The following is a 16,994-nucleotide window of genomic DNA, read 5'->3' on the forward strand; positions in this document are numbered from 1 at the left end:
AGGCTCCCTCGACGCCGCCCGCCGTTTCTCGCCTGTTCGTCTCTGCCGCGCCCTCGACGCCGCCCGCCGTCGCCCTCGCCCTCGACGCCGCCCGCCGTCGCCCTCGCCCACCGCGCGCGCGCCGCCGGCCGGCCTCGGTACTGCTGCCTCGCTCGCCCGCCCTCAACCCCACGCGACCTTCCTTCCTCTCCGATCATTCCTTCCCAGTCACCGCCGCCGCCCTCCCCGTCCGTGGCCGCCGCTGGTCGGGGACAGCATGACCCTCTCCGCCGGCGACGTGCCGACCATGTACATGGTCCTCGCCAACTCGCTCAGCGTTGACGAGGCGACGCGGCAGCACCCCGTGGAGTCGGCCCTCGCGCAGTGCGAACGCCGCCCCGGGTAGATGAGCAAAATCAGGACCGGGCCTTGAACGCGTAGTTGTTTTCAAGATCCTAAAAAAAAAGTTGTAGCCTTGAACGCACGTCTGTTCGCTTTCCTAACTCCCTTCCGAGATCCAATCGCTAGTTCGCGACCCCCAGATCTGATCAGGAGCCGACGTTTCACCGGCGAACTTGGTTCTCCAATCTCCACTCGAGAAGTCATCCATACCATGGCATCGCCGAGCGTACCGTACTGACACATCCATGTACATCACGTTGCCTGTGCAAGTCTACTTCGCATCATCGCCGAGCGCCCATGCCATCCCGGCGTTGATCCAAAATCAGTGGACCAGCAAAATCTCCGAACTGGCCCTGAGCAAAATCAGTGGACTTTGAGAAAACGCGATGAGCAACAACGGTCAACGGCCAGCTAGTATGCACTAGTACTATAGATTCCAAAGGAGGGGATTAGGAGCAACATCGTCCCGATGGGGAGCAATGAAACTAGTAGTAGTAGTCGATCTAAATCCTCGTTGGCAATTGGAAACCGTTTCCAATCATTAGGAGCAACAGACGCTACCTGTATTTTTTTTACCAAACATTGACAAATGTTTAATTGCTTGCAAAGTTTCTTCACAAAATGACATTCGTGCCGCCCCGTCTCGCGCTCTACCGCGACACCCTCTCCCACCCCTTCCTCGCCCCCTCCTTTTGCCACCGCCCTTTCGCCACCGCCACCGCCACCGCCCCCCTTCTTCACTTAATTAATTTGTTTTTACTACATGTTTTCAGGACTGACATAATGGCGGACGATAGAGCTGACCCGATTATGGACAACTATGATCCGGACGGTGAAGCACATATGTTCGGCATCATAAACGGCGATATTCTATATGTGCCGACCGGAGAAGAAGAAGATGATATCTCTTCTTATCTGAACCTTGACGGTGAAGATGAAGGGCGCCGTCAGCAAGATGATGCCGAACAAACGTCGATAAACGACGATCTTCAAATGGAAGTAGCAACCACCTCCGGCACCGAGGTATATATATACATTGAGCCTCTGGTGATATAAACTAACTGATTTGAATAAATATGTGTGTACTAACGCGCGCGACTCTTTCTTATTTTAGCCCTCGGCCGGATCGTCGAAACAATCGCGTACGTCGTCAAAGCGTGGCGCAACCAAGACGATGAAACAAGGAGAAACATGCACCATCGAGGTTGTCGACAGTGCAACCGGCAGGCCGCTGGAGCCCCGCAAGAACGCCACCAAGTTTGTCAGCCAATGCGGAGCCATTGTTAGAGACAACATCTCGATCACCGTCCAGGAGTGGAATGAGCCAAAGAAGGCACGAATTGATGGTTTCACTTTTGTCGATAAGAGAACAAAAAAAGATTGCTTCAAGAAGCTTATGGAACATTTCGTTCTACCTCCGGAATACAACAAATTCGATGAGGAGGGTAACAAGATTGAGGAAAACAAGGAGAGGAGGAGGCTAGTCAAACAGTTCGCTCTTCATAAGATGGCCGACGCATTCCGGAAATTCAAGCAAAATCTAGCCCATGACTTTGTCAAGCAGAACAAGACTCCGGATTTCAAAGGACAATATGAGAAACTGAAACATGATTGGCCAGAATTTGTGAAGCAAAAGAAATCGGAGCAGTTCATTCAAATATCGAAAAAAAAATAAGGAAAATGCGGCTAAGAAGGAGTACAATCATGTTATGGGGCCAGGAGGGTATCGCATTTGGGTGCCTAGGTTGGAGAAGATGGAGAACGAGCTGAGGGCGCGAGGAATCCGTCCAGGTACGGAGGGATGGGACCCAAGGGCCAAAAGCTGGTGGTACGGGCATGGGGAACGCTGAACCCGGAGACAGGGGAGTGTGTTTACCGGGGCAAATTAATTAAACCCACCCAAGCCCTTATTAACGCAATGAGGGATGCTCAACAGGGGAAGATCAAGTTCAACAGAGAGAACGACGCGCTGACAAAAGCCCTCGGGAATCCTGAACACGGAGGACGTGTACGAGGCATGGGGCACATTCCGTGGAAAATAGGGTTCCCCCAGAACGATGACCCGTACGGTTACAGAAGCCGTAAGAGAAAGATGGATCGGGAAGCAGATGTTGTGGCGCGGTTGGCATCGGAAATGGATGTGATGAAGAAAACCATGAGTGTACTAGTAGCCGAAAGAGATGCAGCTCGGGTGCAGCATGAAGATCATCCAACGGATCTCGGAAGCCAGCAGCGGAGAAGCAGCGTGGCTTCCACGGAGGCCCCACCGGCTGGTGCAGATGCACCGACGATCGAAATTACTGCACCGGAGCCTCTGGTGGTCGAAATTACTGCACCGGAGCCTCTGGTGGTCGAAATTACTTCACCGGAGGCTCCTCGCTACCCCGTGGACGATATAAAGGAGATGAAAGAATGTCATCTGTATTATCCTATCGGGAACATGTCCATGAAGGTAGCCATCGGCAGTGCTTTACCATGTTTACCTGGAGCACTCCACCACAACAACCCCATTCAAGATGGCTATGCTCGTGTCACGGTGGAGGACATAGTCCAAGGGTTTGAGGACCTGGAGATTGACATTGCTACACCTGAAGGGGAGAAAAGACTTGGAGATGTCAAGCGCCATTTCATTCTATGGCAAAAGAAGTTTATCAAGTTTCCAGGCGAGGCGCCAAGGACAACAAGTCCACCCCCCTACGGTGGTGGTGGTGGCGGTGGCGGTGGTGGTGGTGGTGGTGGTGGTGGTGGTGGCGGTTCACCTACACCTCCGTCACGTCAGCCGACGCCGCCCCCCAGTCCACAACGTCCGGCTGGTGATCAGCCGCCGCCCCCCAGTCCTCGTCCGGCGGGTGATCAGACGCCGCCCCCCAATCCACCTCCGGCAAAGAAGCAGAAGCAGTCCTGGATTATTAACCCGGACCCTTATGTACCTAAGACCACAAAGGTACCGGAGCCATCACTGAAGCCTCTCCCCACAAGGCCTTGGGAACGTAGTGCCGAGGAAGTCGACGCGGCCGCGGCTGCTGATTTGGAGAAATGGAAGGCGGACTGCAAGAAGAAAAGAGAGCCCGAGCCCAAGCCAGTATTTTCTGATGAGCAAAAGAAGTGGGCTAAGTCATTTTTGAGCACACCGTCCCAAGCCGCGAAGAATCTGCCTAACGACTATGCACGTGAACTTCGCAGGCAGGCACTCATGTTCAAGGAGAACAAAGAGCGGGAGAAGGCCGAAAGTAAAAAAAGCGGGAAACAAGTTGCCCAGCTCGGGGAACAAAGTAAACAATCGATTGCCCTGCTTATAGTGGAAGCCTTCTGTCCGGATGCCCCCGAGATCATACAAGCTGCGGCAGCACAGGGATTGACTGTAACGAGTGCCAGAGAACAAGCGGCCAACTTAGGTATTACTCTTCGTGAACTGTTAGGCCTTGATGAGGCGCCAGTGAAGGAGGTAGTAATTACATATGTCAAGAATGGGCCTCTCGTCGAGCCTGCGCAGGAAAAGGATCTACCTCCACAAATGAAAGGTCTGCTGAAATGGTACAAGGGTTACATAAAAAATAAAAACGCCAAAGAATATATTTATGCGGAAGTTAGACATGAGCATCACTTCAAACATTACTATGTACAAATTGAACTGAGTGAATTGTTCCAGCTTTTCAATCTGCGCGAGCTCGATAAATCTATCATCAATTGCTACGTTCTGTAAGTGATTTATTAATTTCTACCCCATCTCGTTCATATTGCCTGCACTATATATATGTTCTAACTATATTGTTGTGTCCGCTATTATACATGCAGAATGAAGATTAAGGAATGCAGAGTAAGGAACATCCATGATGTTGGGTTCATTGACCCACACATCGTTAATGGACATGTGTTGGAGCGTCACCCCGCCGACGTGGAGGCAGACCTGTGGCAGTTTCTTACAAAGCAGGAACTCAAAAGTGATATTCTATTTCCTTACCATTTTGAGTGAGTGTTTCTGTCTTGAGCACATTCTCTTTTGTTTACTCCATGCATGGTATGTGGCCGGCTAATCGATGAGTTATGCATGACGTACTGTGCATGTATCGTGTCCGCAGGTTCCACTGGATTCTGCTAGTAATTAAAGTTAACACCTCAGAATGTCTCGTCCACGACTCTGTGAATATGGATCCAAAGCTTTGGGGCGGCATGAGAAGAATGATGCAGAAGTAATTATTTTCATTCATTTGCGCTCTATATCGATCGGCCTATTTCGTTCATTTCCTAATATCAAGTAACTAATTAATAACTCTCTTGTTCATTTAATTTTCTTTGCCTCGTAGGGTTTGGAGACGGTTCGTAGATACAAAGGTCGGTGAATTCAAAAAAGAGCTAGAATTCAAAATGTTAATGGCTAAGAATGCTGGGGATATTCAGCCACCGGAGACCAATCTATGTGGATACTATGTCTGTGAGATGATCCGGAGATACACCTTTGAGCGGGTTCCGAGTGATACCAATGCTCAGAGGAATAACCTCCGGTGGATGCTTAGTCCAGAAGCTCGCTTCCGACCACTTCAAGAGGAACTAGCTGGATGGTTCAGCAGGGAAGTCCTCCATCCTAAAGGAGAACACTATTACGAGGACGTAGAACTTTATATGCATTAAATCATGTATGGAAACTTGTTCAAAATTGTATATGGTCATCCGATGATATTGAATATATATTGTATATTCCTCTTGAATTCTTTTTGGTTCTAATTTCAAATTTATTTGAAATTGTACATTCATATGCATGTATGTAGTACCGTAGAATATATGAAACTCCTTCAAAATTAAAATAAAGCACAAAAGAAATAAAACAATACAAATTAAACAGAAAACAGGTTTAGGGGGGGGCTAAAACCCTAAACCTGTGGCGGCCTTTAGTCGCGGTTGGCCAGAAGAACCACGACTAAAGGTCCTCCGCCCCGACGGCCGCCTGGCGCCCACGTGGACGGGCCGTTAGTCGCGGTTCTTAAGCAGCCGCGACTAAAGGTGGGGGGCTTTAGTCGCGCTTATTTGGTCGCGGTTGCGCAACCGCGACTAATGGCAGTTGCGAACCGCGACCAAAGGCCTTTTTTCCACCAGTGAGACGACATTTGGTTTTATTGTTGTTTACAATCATTAGTCCATATCTAGGCTCTCAGATGAGTACCTCCATTTGACCAAAATGGGGGTCCTCTCCGGTGGTGGATGGATGATACTGTGACGACGTCTGACCTCTCCGAAGTAGAGATCATATTCTTCCAATGGATGCATGTTTTCACATGTAACACACAGTTTTTCCCCTCTACATTGGTCATTTATTGCTTCGGTGGTTGAGTGACACATCATTTTCAAGTTGTGTGCGTCTTTTTGTTTGTTCTTGTGTGTGGTTTTTGCACGCTTATTTCTTGAGATATGTTCCCTGTTTATGGTCAAGTCATTTGTGGTTTTATCAGTTTAAGAGCATCTCTACCAGACCCCGCAAAAGCTAATTTGTCATGGAGTAGATTGTTCTTAGTAAAAAAAGGGGATGTGCCACACCTCTTCCCACTTGATCTCGTCGTTCTCACCCGACCCGATGCCGCCGCCACTTGCCTCACCCCGGCCTTTCCCGGTCCAATGCCCCCAGGAATGCACATCCCCCACTCTCCGAACCGCGGGGTGCCATCATCGGCGCTAGTCCGGTGGCTAATTAGGCTCCCCAAGCACCTAAGACAACACCAATCAAACACATCATCATGAATCTCCGTCACCAACAGCGGTGGCCGCTCGCTCTGTCGCCATCCCCTGAATGTCCTTAGCCTAGCAGACCAGCAAACGGGAGCATCGGCCTTCGACCAAGGCAACGGACATCACGACGGTGCCGGTAAAGAAGAAGAAGATGACGCTCGCACTGACGTTTTCCCCTTGGCTTCATGCAACCGCGCCACCACCCAGTCAACCTCCGAGGGCCGAAGAGGAGCCGGATTCGGACGAGACAAGGAGTGAGGTCGACACACTCGACAAAATGCCCGCAGGGTCTTTTTCACAATTTCTCAAATGATTGATGCATGATGTGATCCTAGTTGTTAGGTTTTTCCTTTGCTATTGCAGTGAGCGATTGAGAAATGATCCAGACATTGTTATAGAATAATTGAATGCAAGCCAAACACTCGGCCTTGACGACATTGCTGTGCCCATGCCTTATAGCCAAGATATGATGAGAAAATTAAACAAGCAACACACTCGGCCTTGACGACATTGCCATGCCCATGCCTTATAGCCAAGAAATGATGAGAAAATTAGACAAGCAAGACACTCAGCCTCGATGACATTGCCATGTTCATTCAGTGCCTTTTAGCACAAATTATGATCACGTTTTAGTTGTTTGTTGGATTGGATGAAGTTTACTTGTCCTCTTAGTTGAATTATGATGGGGTGCATTTAAATTGTTTATGTTTGTATTGAAATGTGATGCATTTGTTTGAACTGTTTGCGCAAGCATTTCAATGAATTGGCAAAAATAAAAGTTTGGGATATGGTAGATGATGGGAAGTTTAATCCCTAAAAAATAGCTTTTTCTTGGATGGGGGTTAAATTATAGAGGATATGCTAGCGATGCTCTGGTGTCGGATGTAATTCCTTTTGTTTAAATAATGACCAACATTAATAGCCGACCACCGAGATGGGGCGTTACTATAGGTGTGACGTTTTTTTAGAATTTCTCTTGAACCTGAAGTTGTATTACCTCTGAGACTATTTATGACTTCCTCTTCCACAATACTTTGTCTTCTGTAGTGGAGTACATGACATTGTTTAGTGCACTTCTGTTCAATCTACGATGCGATTGTTTAGTGAATAATATAGCACTCGCAACGAGGTGTGAGCCATCCTTCACTTTTATCATCATTGTATATTGTACTTTTTACCCTTTTGAAGTAACCATGGTGCGTATAAATCTATCAATCCACCAAAGTCACTTCTCTTGATGCACCTTACCAGGACAATTAAGATCAACAAATATCTAATGCAGATAATTTTCATCCATCCCGTGAGTAAAGTCATACCTACTTGTCTGACATATCGTGCATTATTTCTTTCTACATATGCCAGACGAAGGATGCCATGCAATGAGTGGCCCGTGTAGTGAAGCTAGCAAAGATGCAACACATTATCCTCTTGTATTGGATTTTTCATCCACCCTCACGAAAATATCACATCTTTGAGCGGAAAGGCAACTCCGGAATATGATAGTACCTTCGGGATGTGAGACATTGGGAAAACAATTCAATCTAGTTGCCCAATTTAGAGTACGAGACTTTTTCTTGGGGCTTAAATCTGATGAGTTTGATGCACTCCATCCATCTTCTAAATTGTGTCTATCTTCTTTCCCCGATTCGGGACCGAAGAGTACACCCCACTCCTCCATCTGATGACTTTGCTGATGGGTGACGGTCCACAAGTTGAGCTCCATTTGGTAACCCTTTCCTTGGTGTGCGCCTCGTGTGGGCTAACTAGTTGAACGAGAAAAGTGGGTGCAAGTTGCTTGGTCCGCCAAGGTGGTTGCTTGCCTGAGCCCAAAGACCATTAGTGAGAATGGCCACCATGGAGCAACCATCTGATCTTTTTCTTTACCAGAGGAAACTGAGGTTGTCTTGCTGAATTCCTTCCTTTCTCATTTCAATCCTCACATTTTCCATCTTCCATAGGGACCCTTAGTCTTTTGATTAAATGCTATATGTGAAGTTGAACAAATGTTCATTTGCTTCGTGTGTGCTTATCTGTCCGTTTTGAGATTATAACATTTCGGTTTGGATAGAATCTTAGGAGTATTTGGATGTGGTATGTCGCTTAAGCTAACCCTAATTTGAATCCATATCCTCCTACGCCGAACATGGTTCCAATAGGCAAATATCAAAAGAAGAAAATGAATTCACTCATATGTCAATTTTGCAAATGAGATTCTCACTCCAGCAACAACAAAATAATTAGTCCCACAACCACACACAAGCATTCTATTTATTTCATACTTCCAAAGCAAGAAAAATACAACGTCTGCAGAAGCATATTAGTATATACTGTGTGCTTCATACAGAGCAACAATGACTGACCAATGTATAGATGCAGAATAGCAAGAGAGATTTCAGGCTCAATAGAAACTCTGCACGAAAAAGGGCAGGTTGGTTCTGAACTTTGAATAAATTGTATGCAAGAATTTTAAATCACGAGAGAAGGAAGTTGTAATTGTTCGCTTTAGTGCCACACATAGCAGGGCCAGCAGACTAGAACACAGTTAATGATCTGGATGACTCTGAGTCTCGATCTGGATACATATTGAAAGTGGGAGCATTTAGCTAGAGTAGCTCTGTGCAGAGCATTGTAGACATAGAAATTTGCAAAATACATACGAATCTGAATATGGCAGACCCGTTGACTAAATTTCTCTCACAAGCAAAACATGATCACACCTTAGTACTCTTTGGATGTTAATTAGATGGCGATGTGAACTAGATTATTGACTCTACTAAACCCTTTGGGTATTGATCACATGGCGATGTGAACTATAGAGTGTTAAAACACATGACGATGTGAACTATTGGTGTTAAATCACATCACGATGTGAACTAGATTATTGACTTTAGTGCAAGTGGGAGACTTGAGGAAATATGCCCTAGAGGCAATAATAAAGTTATTATTTATTTCCTTATATCATGATAAATGTTTATTATTCATGCTAGAATTGTATTAACCGAAAACTTAGTACATGTGTGAATACATAGACAAACAGGGTGTCCATAGCATGCCTCTACTTGACTAGCTTGTTTATCAAAGATGGTTATGTTTTCTGACAGCAGACATGTGTTGTTATTTGATGAACATGATCACATCATTAGAGAATGATGTGACGGACAAGACCCATCTGTTAGCTTAGCATTATGATCGTTACAGTTTCATTGATACTGCTTTCTTCATGACTTATACATGTTCCTCTGACTATGAGATTATGCAACTCCCGAATACCGGAGGAATACCTTATGTGCTATCAAACGTCACAACATAACTGGGTGATTATAAAGATGCTCTACAGGTGTCTCCGAAGGTGTTTGTTGGGTTGGCATAGATCGAGATTAGGATTTGTCACTCCGTGTTTCGGAGAGGTATGTCTGGGCCCTCTCGGTAATGCTCATCACTATAAGCCTTGCAAGCAATGTCACTAATGAGTTAGTTGCGGGATGAAGTATTACGGAACGAGTAAAGAGACTTGCCGGTAACGAGATTGAACTAGGTATAATGATCGACGATCGAATCTCAGGCAAGTAACATACCGGTGACAAAGGGAACAACGTATGTTTCTATGCGGTTTGACCGATAAAGATCTTCGTAGAATATGTAGGAGCCAATATGAGCATACAGGTTCCGCTATTGGTTATTGACCGGAGATGTGTCTTGGTCATGTCTACATAGTTCTCGAATCCGTAGAGTCCGCATGCTTAACGTTCGATGACGATTGGTATTATGAGTTTATGTGATTTGATGTACCCAAGGTTGTTTGGAGTCTCGGATGAGATCATGGACATGACGAGGAGTCTCGAAATGGTCGAGACATATAGATTGATATATTGGACCATGATACGTCTCCAACGTATCTATAATTTTTGATTGTTCCATGTTATTATATTACCCCTTTTGGATGTCTATGGGCTTTACTTTACACATTTATATCATTTTTGGGACTAACCTACTAACTGGAGGCCCAGCCTGTATTGTTGTTTTTTGCCTATTTCGGTATTTCGAAGAAAAGGAATATCAAACAGAGTCCAAATGGAATGAAACCTTCGGGAGCGTGATTTTTGGAACAAACGTGATCCGGGGAGCTTGGAGTGCAAGTCAAGAAGCAGCCGAGGAAGCCACGAGATAGGAGGCCGCCCCCATAGGGTGCGCTCCCTGTCTCGTGGGCCCCTCGGGCGGCCACCAACGTACTTCTTCCTCCTATATATACCTACGTACCCCGAAAACATCCAGGGGCACCACGAAACACAATTTCCACCACCGTAACCTTCTGTATCCGCGAGATCCCATCTTGGAGCCTTCGCCGGCACTCTGCCGGAGGGGGAATCGACCACGGAGGGCCTCTACATCAACATCCTTGCCCCTCCGATGAGTTGTGAGTAGTTTACCACAGACCTACGGGTCCATAGTTATTAGCTAGATGGCCTCTTCTTTCTTTTTGGATCTCAATACAATGTTCTCCCCCTCTCTTGTGGAGATCTATTCGATGTAAACTCTTTTTGCGGTGGGTTTATGATCAAGTTTATCTATGAATAATATTTGAATCTTCTCTGAATTCTTTTATGTATGATTGAGTTATCTTTGCAAGTCTCTTTGAATTATCGGTTTGGTTTGGCCTACTAGATTGGTCTTTCTTGCCATGGGAGAAGTGCTTAGCTTTGGGCTCAATCTTGCGGTGTCCTTACCCAGTGACAGAAAGGGTTGCAAGGCACGTATTGTATTGTTGCCATCGAGGATAAAAAGATGGGGTTTATATCATATTGCATGAGTTTATCCCTCTACATCATGTCATCTCGCTTAATGCGTTACTCTATTCTTATGAACTTAATACTCTAGATGCATGCTGGATAGCGGTCGATGTGTGGAGTAATAGTCGTAGATGCAGGCAGGAGTTGGTCTACTTGTTATGGACGTGATGCCTATATACATGATCATGCCTAGATAATCTCATAACTATGCATTTCTCTATCAATTGCTCGACAGTAATTTGTTCACCCACCGTAATACTTATGCTATCTTGAGAGAAGCCTCTAGTGAAACCTATGGCCCCCAGGTCTATCTCTTATCATATTTGCTTTCAGTCTACTTTTATTTGCATCTTTACTTTTTTGCATCCATATTATAAAATACCAAAAAAAATATCTTATCATACTATCTTTAGTAGATCTCACTTTCACAAGTGGCCGTGAAGGGATTGACAACCCCTTTATTGCGTTGGTTGCGAGTTCTCAGTTTGTTTGTGTAGGTGCGTGGGACTTTTGAGGAGACTCCTACTAGATTGATATCTTGGTTCTCAAACTGAGGGAAATACTTACACTACACTTGCTGCATCACCCTCTCCTCTTCGAGGAAAACCAACGCAAGCTCAAGACGTAGCAGACCATGTTGTTCGGACACCGGAAGCGTTCCGGAGAGTTTTGGATAAAACCGGAGTGCCGGAAGGGGTTACCGAAACCCCCGGGAGAACTAATGGGCCAGTATGGGCCTTAGTGGGAAGAGAGGAAGGTCCAGGAGGGGCTGGCCACCCCATGGGTCAGAATTTGACTAGGGGAAGGGGGCGGCACCCCCCTTTCCTTCCCTTCCCCCTCTTCCTTCCTTCCCCCTCTTTCCCTCTTGGTGGATTCCTACTAGGACTTGGAGTCCTAGTAGGATTCCCCTCTTGGGGCGCGCACTAGGGGCCGGCCGGCCCTCCCCTCCTCCATCCTTTATATACGGGGGAGGGGGCACCCCATAGACTCCAAGATTTGTCTTAGTCGTGCGCGGTGCCCTCCTCCACAGTTACATACCTCGGTCATATCATCGTAGTGCTTAGGCGAAGCCCTGCGCAGGTAACTTCATCATCACCGTCGCCACGCCGTCGTGCTAACGGAACTCTCCCTCGGCCTCAACCGGATTAAGAGTACGAGGGACGTCACCGAGTTGAACGTGTGCTGATCGCGGAGGTGCCGTGCGTTCGGTACTTGACCGGTTGGATCGCGAAGACGTTCGACTACATCAACCACGTTACTTAACACTTCCGCTTTCGGTCTATGAGGGTACGCGAACACACTCTCCCCGCTCGTTGCTATATGCTTCTCCTAGATAGATCTTGCGTGATCGTAGGCAAAAATTTTGAAATACTACGTTCCCCAACATGTCGGTGGTTGATAAACTAGTATCGGCGGTCCTTATGAACTGTGACAATCAAACTGTGATTTGTGATTGCCAAGGCTAAGAGTTCAAAGGACAACTTGAAATCCACAAAGCACATAAGAAGAAGATTGAAATCCATCCGGCATTCTAGAAACTCCGGAGTGATAACGTTGGATTACATCCAAACAACTAAGAATCTGGCGGATCCCTTCACGAAAGGGCTATCACGGATTGTGATAGAAAATGCATCGAGGGAGATGGGTATGAGACCCACGTAAGTTTCCACGAGGGTAACCCAACCTATGTGATCGGAGATCCCATGAATTAGGACATGGGATAACAATACAGATGTCAACTAAGGAGAGTATTCTTTATTAACCAACTCCGTTGGAGATGCAATAATACTCTCAATTATGTAAGGCAGGCTGACTTTTGTCTTAACGTGTTCCAAAGCTTGTGTAAGCAAGATGCAAACCTACAGAGCATTCTTTGAAGGAACACACCTATGTGAGCCCGACTGCGTGTCACAGTCTATGAGATTGGGTAATCTCTAGGAAGCTCGTGAGAAGGTGCGGAGTATGACTAATAAGCTCCACCCGTGGCGTTTAGCCTTCGGCAACCATGTATCAGCTGACAATAGGCGAAACTTCTGCACGCCAAACTGATAATTCAAGGCATAGTCCATTGTTCAGTTGTGAAGAAGTCTAATCCTGTTGCTCAAGGTGGAAGTTCAACTTAACAGTCTCCAGTTATCAAACATTGTTTGAAACAGTTAACAAACTTATGTGTCTCGAGATCTGGTGGGGGATTGTTGAATCATGGATGGGCTTTAGGCCCATATGAACAATGATTCCTGGTTAATCCTGAGTCCCATGTAGGATATGGCAGGTGGTGGAAAGTTTAGTACCACCTTGCTAGTTGAGGAGAGTTGGGACCCCTTTATAAAGCCTGCTCTACCACTTGCCATTGGGAGCTTCGGAAGAGGAGTGGTACACGCGCGCTCCTCCTCCGCCGACGCCCGCCTCGCCACGACACGACACGCGGGTTGCATGAGTGAGACGAGACGAAGCTTGTTTTTACCGGTCACGAACTGATTTATTATTCTGGGATTAATTAACGACTGTTTACTCGTGGATTAGTCTCGGAAAAGTGCTAATATATCCAACAGTAACTTATTATTTCCCTGCTTTGTGTTGGATTTTGCATCCACCCTCATCGAAGCATCACATCATTGATCGAGAAAGCAACTCAGGAATATAAAAATACCTTAGGGATGAGCGACATTGGGGAAAATGCTAACCTAGATAGCCTATTTGTTGTACCAAATTTTCTCTTGGGCATGAACCTGATGAGCTTATAGCATTCCCCCAGTCTTCCCATTTGCGTCTATCTTCCTTTTCTTGATTTGACACTGACGAGGACCACATGTACGACCTACTCCTCCATCTGGTACCTTTGCTGGCAAGGCCTCCGTTGTGCGCCGACAATGCCCACATAGAGCTTGATCTGGCGACTCCTTCCTCTTCAAGTGCCATGCATGGATCTATTTGTCAAGGAGGACATCCAGTATGAGTTGCATAACCCGAGGAGGCGGCTGGGCACCTGAGCAACCCAAGACATTCGATCAGAAAGGCTAGCACCTATTTCATGTTTAGTAGAGTAACCATGTGCTTATTGACCAATTTCTAGATTATAAAATTTCAATTTGTATAGACCCTTAGGAGTCATTGGATGGGTAGGTCGCTTAATCTAGACCTGGATATGACGATTTTGAGAATTTCTCTTTGGTCAAACACTCTTTGTAAATTGTAATTTGAACCTGACGTTGCATTATCTTTTAGACTATGCATGGCTTCCTCATCCAAAATACCCTGCCTTTTATAGTGGAGTACATGACATTGTTGAGTGCACTTGTGTTCATATAGATGGAGTCAAGTGTAAGATGTGATTGTTTAGTGAACAATTATAGCACTGGCTGCAAGCCATCTTTCATTTTTATAGCAAGTGTAAGATGGAGTCAAGTGTAAGATGTACTTTTTACCTTTTTAAAGGTAACCATGGTGCATCTTAACATTTTGCCCTCACCCTTTCCGCCCAAAAAAAGTAACCATGGTGCATCTTGTTAAGAGATTGCAGTATTTCTTATGCGGGTGTATTGATGGCTGAAGCTCTGGCCCTATAATGCGGCCTATCGATGGCGCAAAGGACATGATACAACCACATCATTATTAACTCAGATAATATGGAGGTGATCGGCACCACGAAGGAAGGAGGACGATCGTCGGGAGCACCAACGGCAATATTTTTTTTTTTCATTTAACTTGTGACTTTCCCATTTCTAGATTTGAGCACTATAGTAGAGAAGCAAATAAAGTCACTCATGAACTTGCCAAATTAGCTAGATTTTCTTTCATTTCTGAATGGTTCAAGGAACTAAATAGTGACATTGTACCAATCCTCATAAACGATGTAATAGTTATTCCTAATGAATAAAGCTCGATTTTCTTTCAAAAAAAGAAAGAGATTGCAGTATTTCTTATTGTCCAACCCACTTTCTGGTACCTACAAATCTATCTATCCACCAAAGTCACTTCTCTTGATGTACCTTACCAGGACAATTAAGATTAACAAATATGTAATGCATATGATTTTCATCCCGTGAGTAAAGTCATACCTACTTGTCTGGCATACCGTACATTCTTTCTTTCTACATATGCCCGATGAAGGATGTCATGCAATGCAAGGAGTGGCCCATGTAGTGAAGCTATCAAAGATGCAGCATGTGTTATTCTCTTGTATTGGATTTTGCATCCACCCTCACGAAAGTATCACATCTTTGAGCGGAAAGGCAACTCCGAAATATGATAATACCCCCGGGATGTGAGACATTGGGAAAACAATTCAATCTAGTCGCCCTCTTAAGAGTACAATACTTTTCTTTGGGCTTAAATTTGGTGAGTTTGAAGGCACTCCGTCCATCTTCCCAGTTGTGTCTATCTTCTGTTCCCCGATTCGGGATCGAAGAGTACACCCCACTTCTCCATCTGGTGGCTTTGCTGATGGGTGGCGGGCCACGAGCTAACAACGGACACATCGGGCTCTATTTGGTGACTTTTTCCTTGCTGAGCGCCTAGCATAAATGTTCATTTGCTCCATGTGTGCTTATTTGCCTGTTTTTTTTCAAAATAATTATCTGCCTGTTTTGGGATTATAACATTTCGGTTTTGATAGAATCTTAGGAGTATTTGGATGTGGTAGGTCGCTTAAGCTAAACCTGATTTGAATCCATATCCTCCTACCTCAAACATGGTTCCAATGGGCAAATATCCACAGAGCAAATTAATTCACTCACATGTCGATTTTGCAAATGAGATTCTCACTCCAGCAACAACAAAATAATCAGTCCAACAACCACACACAAGCATTCTATTTATTTCATACTTCCAAAGCAAGAAAAACGCTACAGAAGTATATTAGAATATACTGCATGCTTCATACAGAGCAACGATGGCTGACCAATGCACAGATGCAGAATACCAAGAGAGATTTCAGGCTCAATAGAAACTCTGCACGAAAAAAGGCGGGTTGGTTCTGAACTTTGAATAAATTGTATGCAAGAATTTTAAATCACGAGAGAAGGAAGTTGTAATTGTTCGCTTTAGTGCCACACATAGCAGGGCCAGCAGACCAGAACACAGTTAATGAACATACAATAGCAACTTGGAGCAGCAACAACACCTTGTGTTACTGAAAAAGGGTTTCCCCCCGCTTTGTATTCCAAAGCACCAACACCGAGTACAGAGATCGCTGTGGCGAGCAGCACAACACACCAAAAGAAAAGGAAGAAGAAACAAATGCCAGCTACGGCAGCTCGGCAAAGCACGGATGACCCGCCACCGCGGCGCCCACCGGATAAAAACAACCACAGACCGAGGTTCCGAACCGCCGCGTACCAAGCAGCACCTCCAAGAAGGAATGCGACGCCGACGACGTTGCTACCCGGACGAGTCCTAGGGTTTCCCCCGGCACGCGGAGGGAGGTAGGGGTGAATACCACCGACACCCTCCAGGAAGGAATGGTGGCACCCGCAGGTGTCACCGCGTCGGGGCCGAAGCCGGCAGGGATTTCTCCCGCATTCCCAGACCCAACCACCCAACCGGATGAAACCAACCCGCCAAACCGTCGCCCACCCCCATGCGCCAACGCAGAAACGCCGCCACCAACGCCACCTCACTACAAGCACCACCATGAGGCCAAGAGGACCGGAGAGAAGCGCACCACGACGGGAGCATCAACACCGACGCCGAGCGGGAGGGAACCACCTCCACCGTCGTCGTGGGAGGCCCATGCCTCCGGCACCGTCGCGGTAGCCGTCCGGACATGGCCGCGGGGCATGCCAGGCCACCCCTGGCCCAGCCAGGCCCGCAGTGGGCCCGTTAAGCCCCGCCGGCCATGATGCAGCAGGTCGGCGTCGGCGCCGCCAGCACCCAGCCACTCGTCGCGTCTCCCCCGCCTCCTAGAAGCCACGCCGGAGACGATCCCCGCCACCGGCCCGCCCAAGCCCAGATGGGGCCCAAAGGGCCCCGATCTGGGCCGAGCGGACGACACCAGATCGCGCCGCCGCCAACGGCGGCGCCGCCGCCCAGCTGTCCGCCTGCGTCGCGCCACGGAGCCCCGCCGCCACGCCAGACCATCGCCGCCGAAGAGCACCCCCCGGAGCAGCT

Source organism: Triticum dicoccoides, chromosome 1B (assembly GCF_002162155.2).
Source record: "Triticum dicoccoides isolate Atlit2015 ecotype Zavitan chromosome 1B, WEW_v2.0, whole genome shotgun sequence".
Lineage (NCBI taxonomy): Eukaryota > Viridiplantae > Streptophyta > Magnoliopsida > Poales > Poaceae > Triticum > Triticum dicoccoides.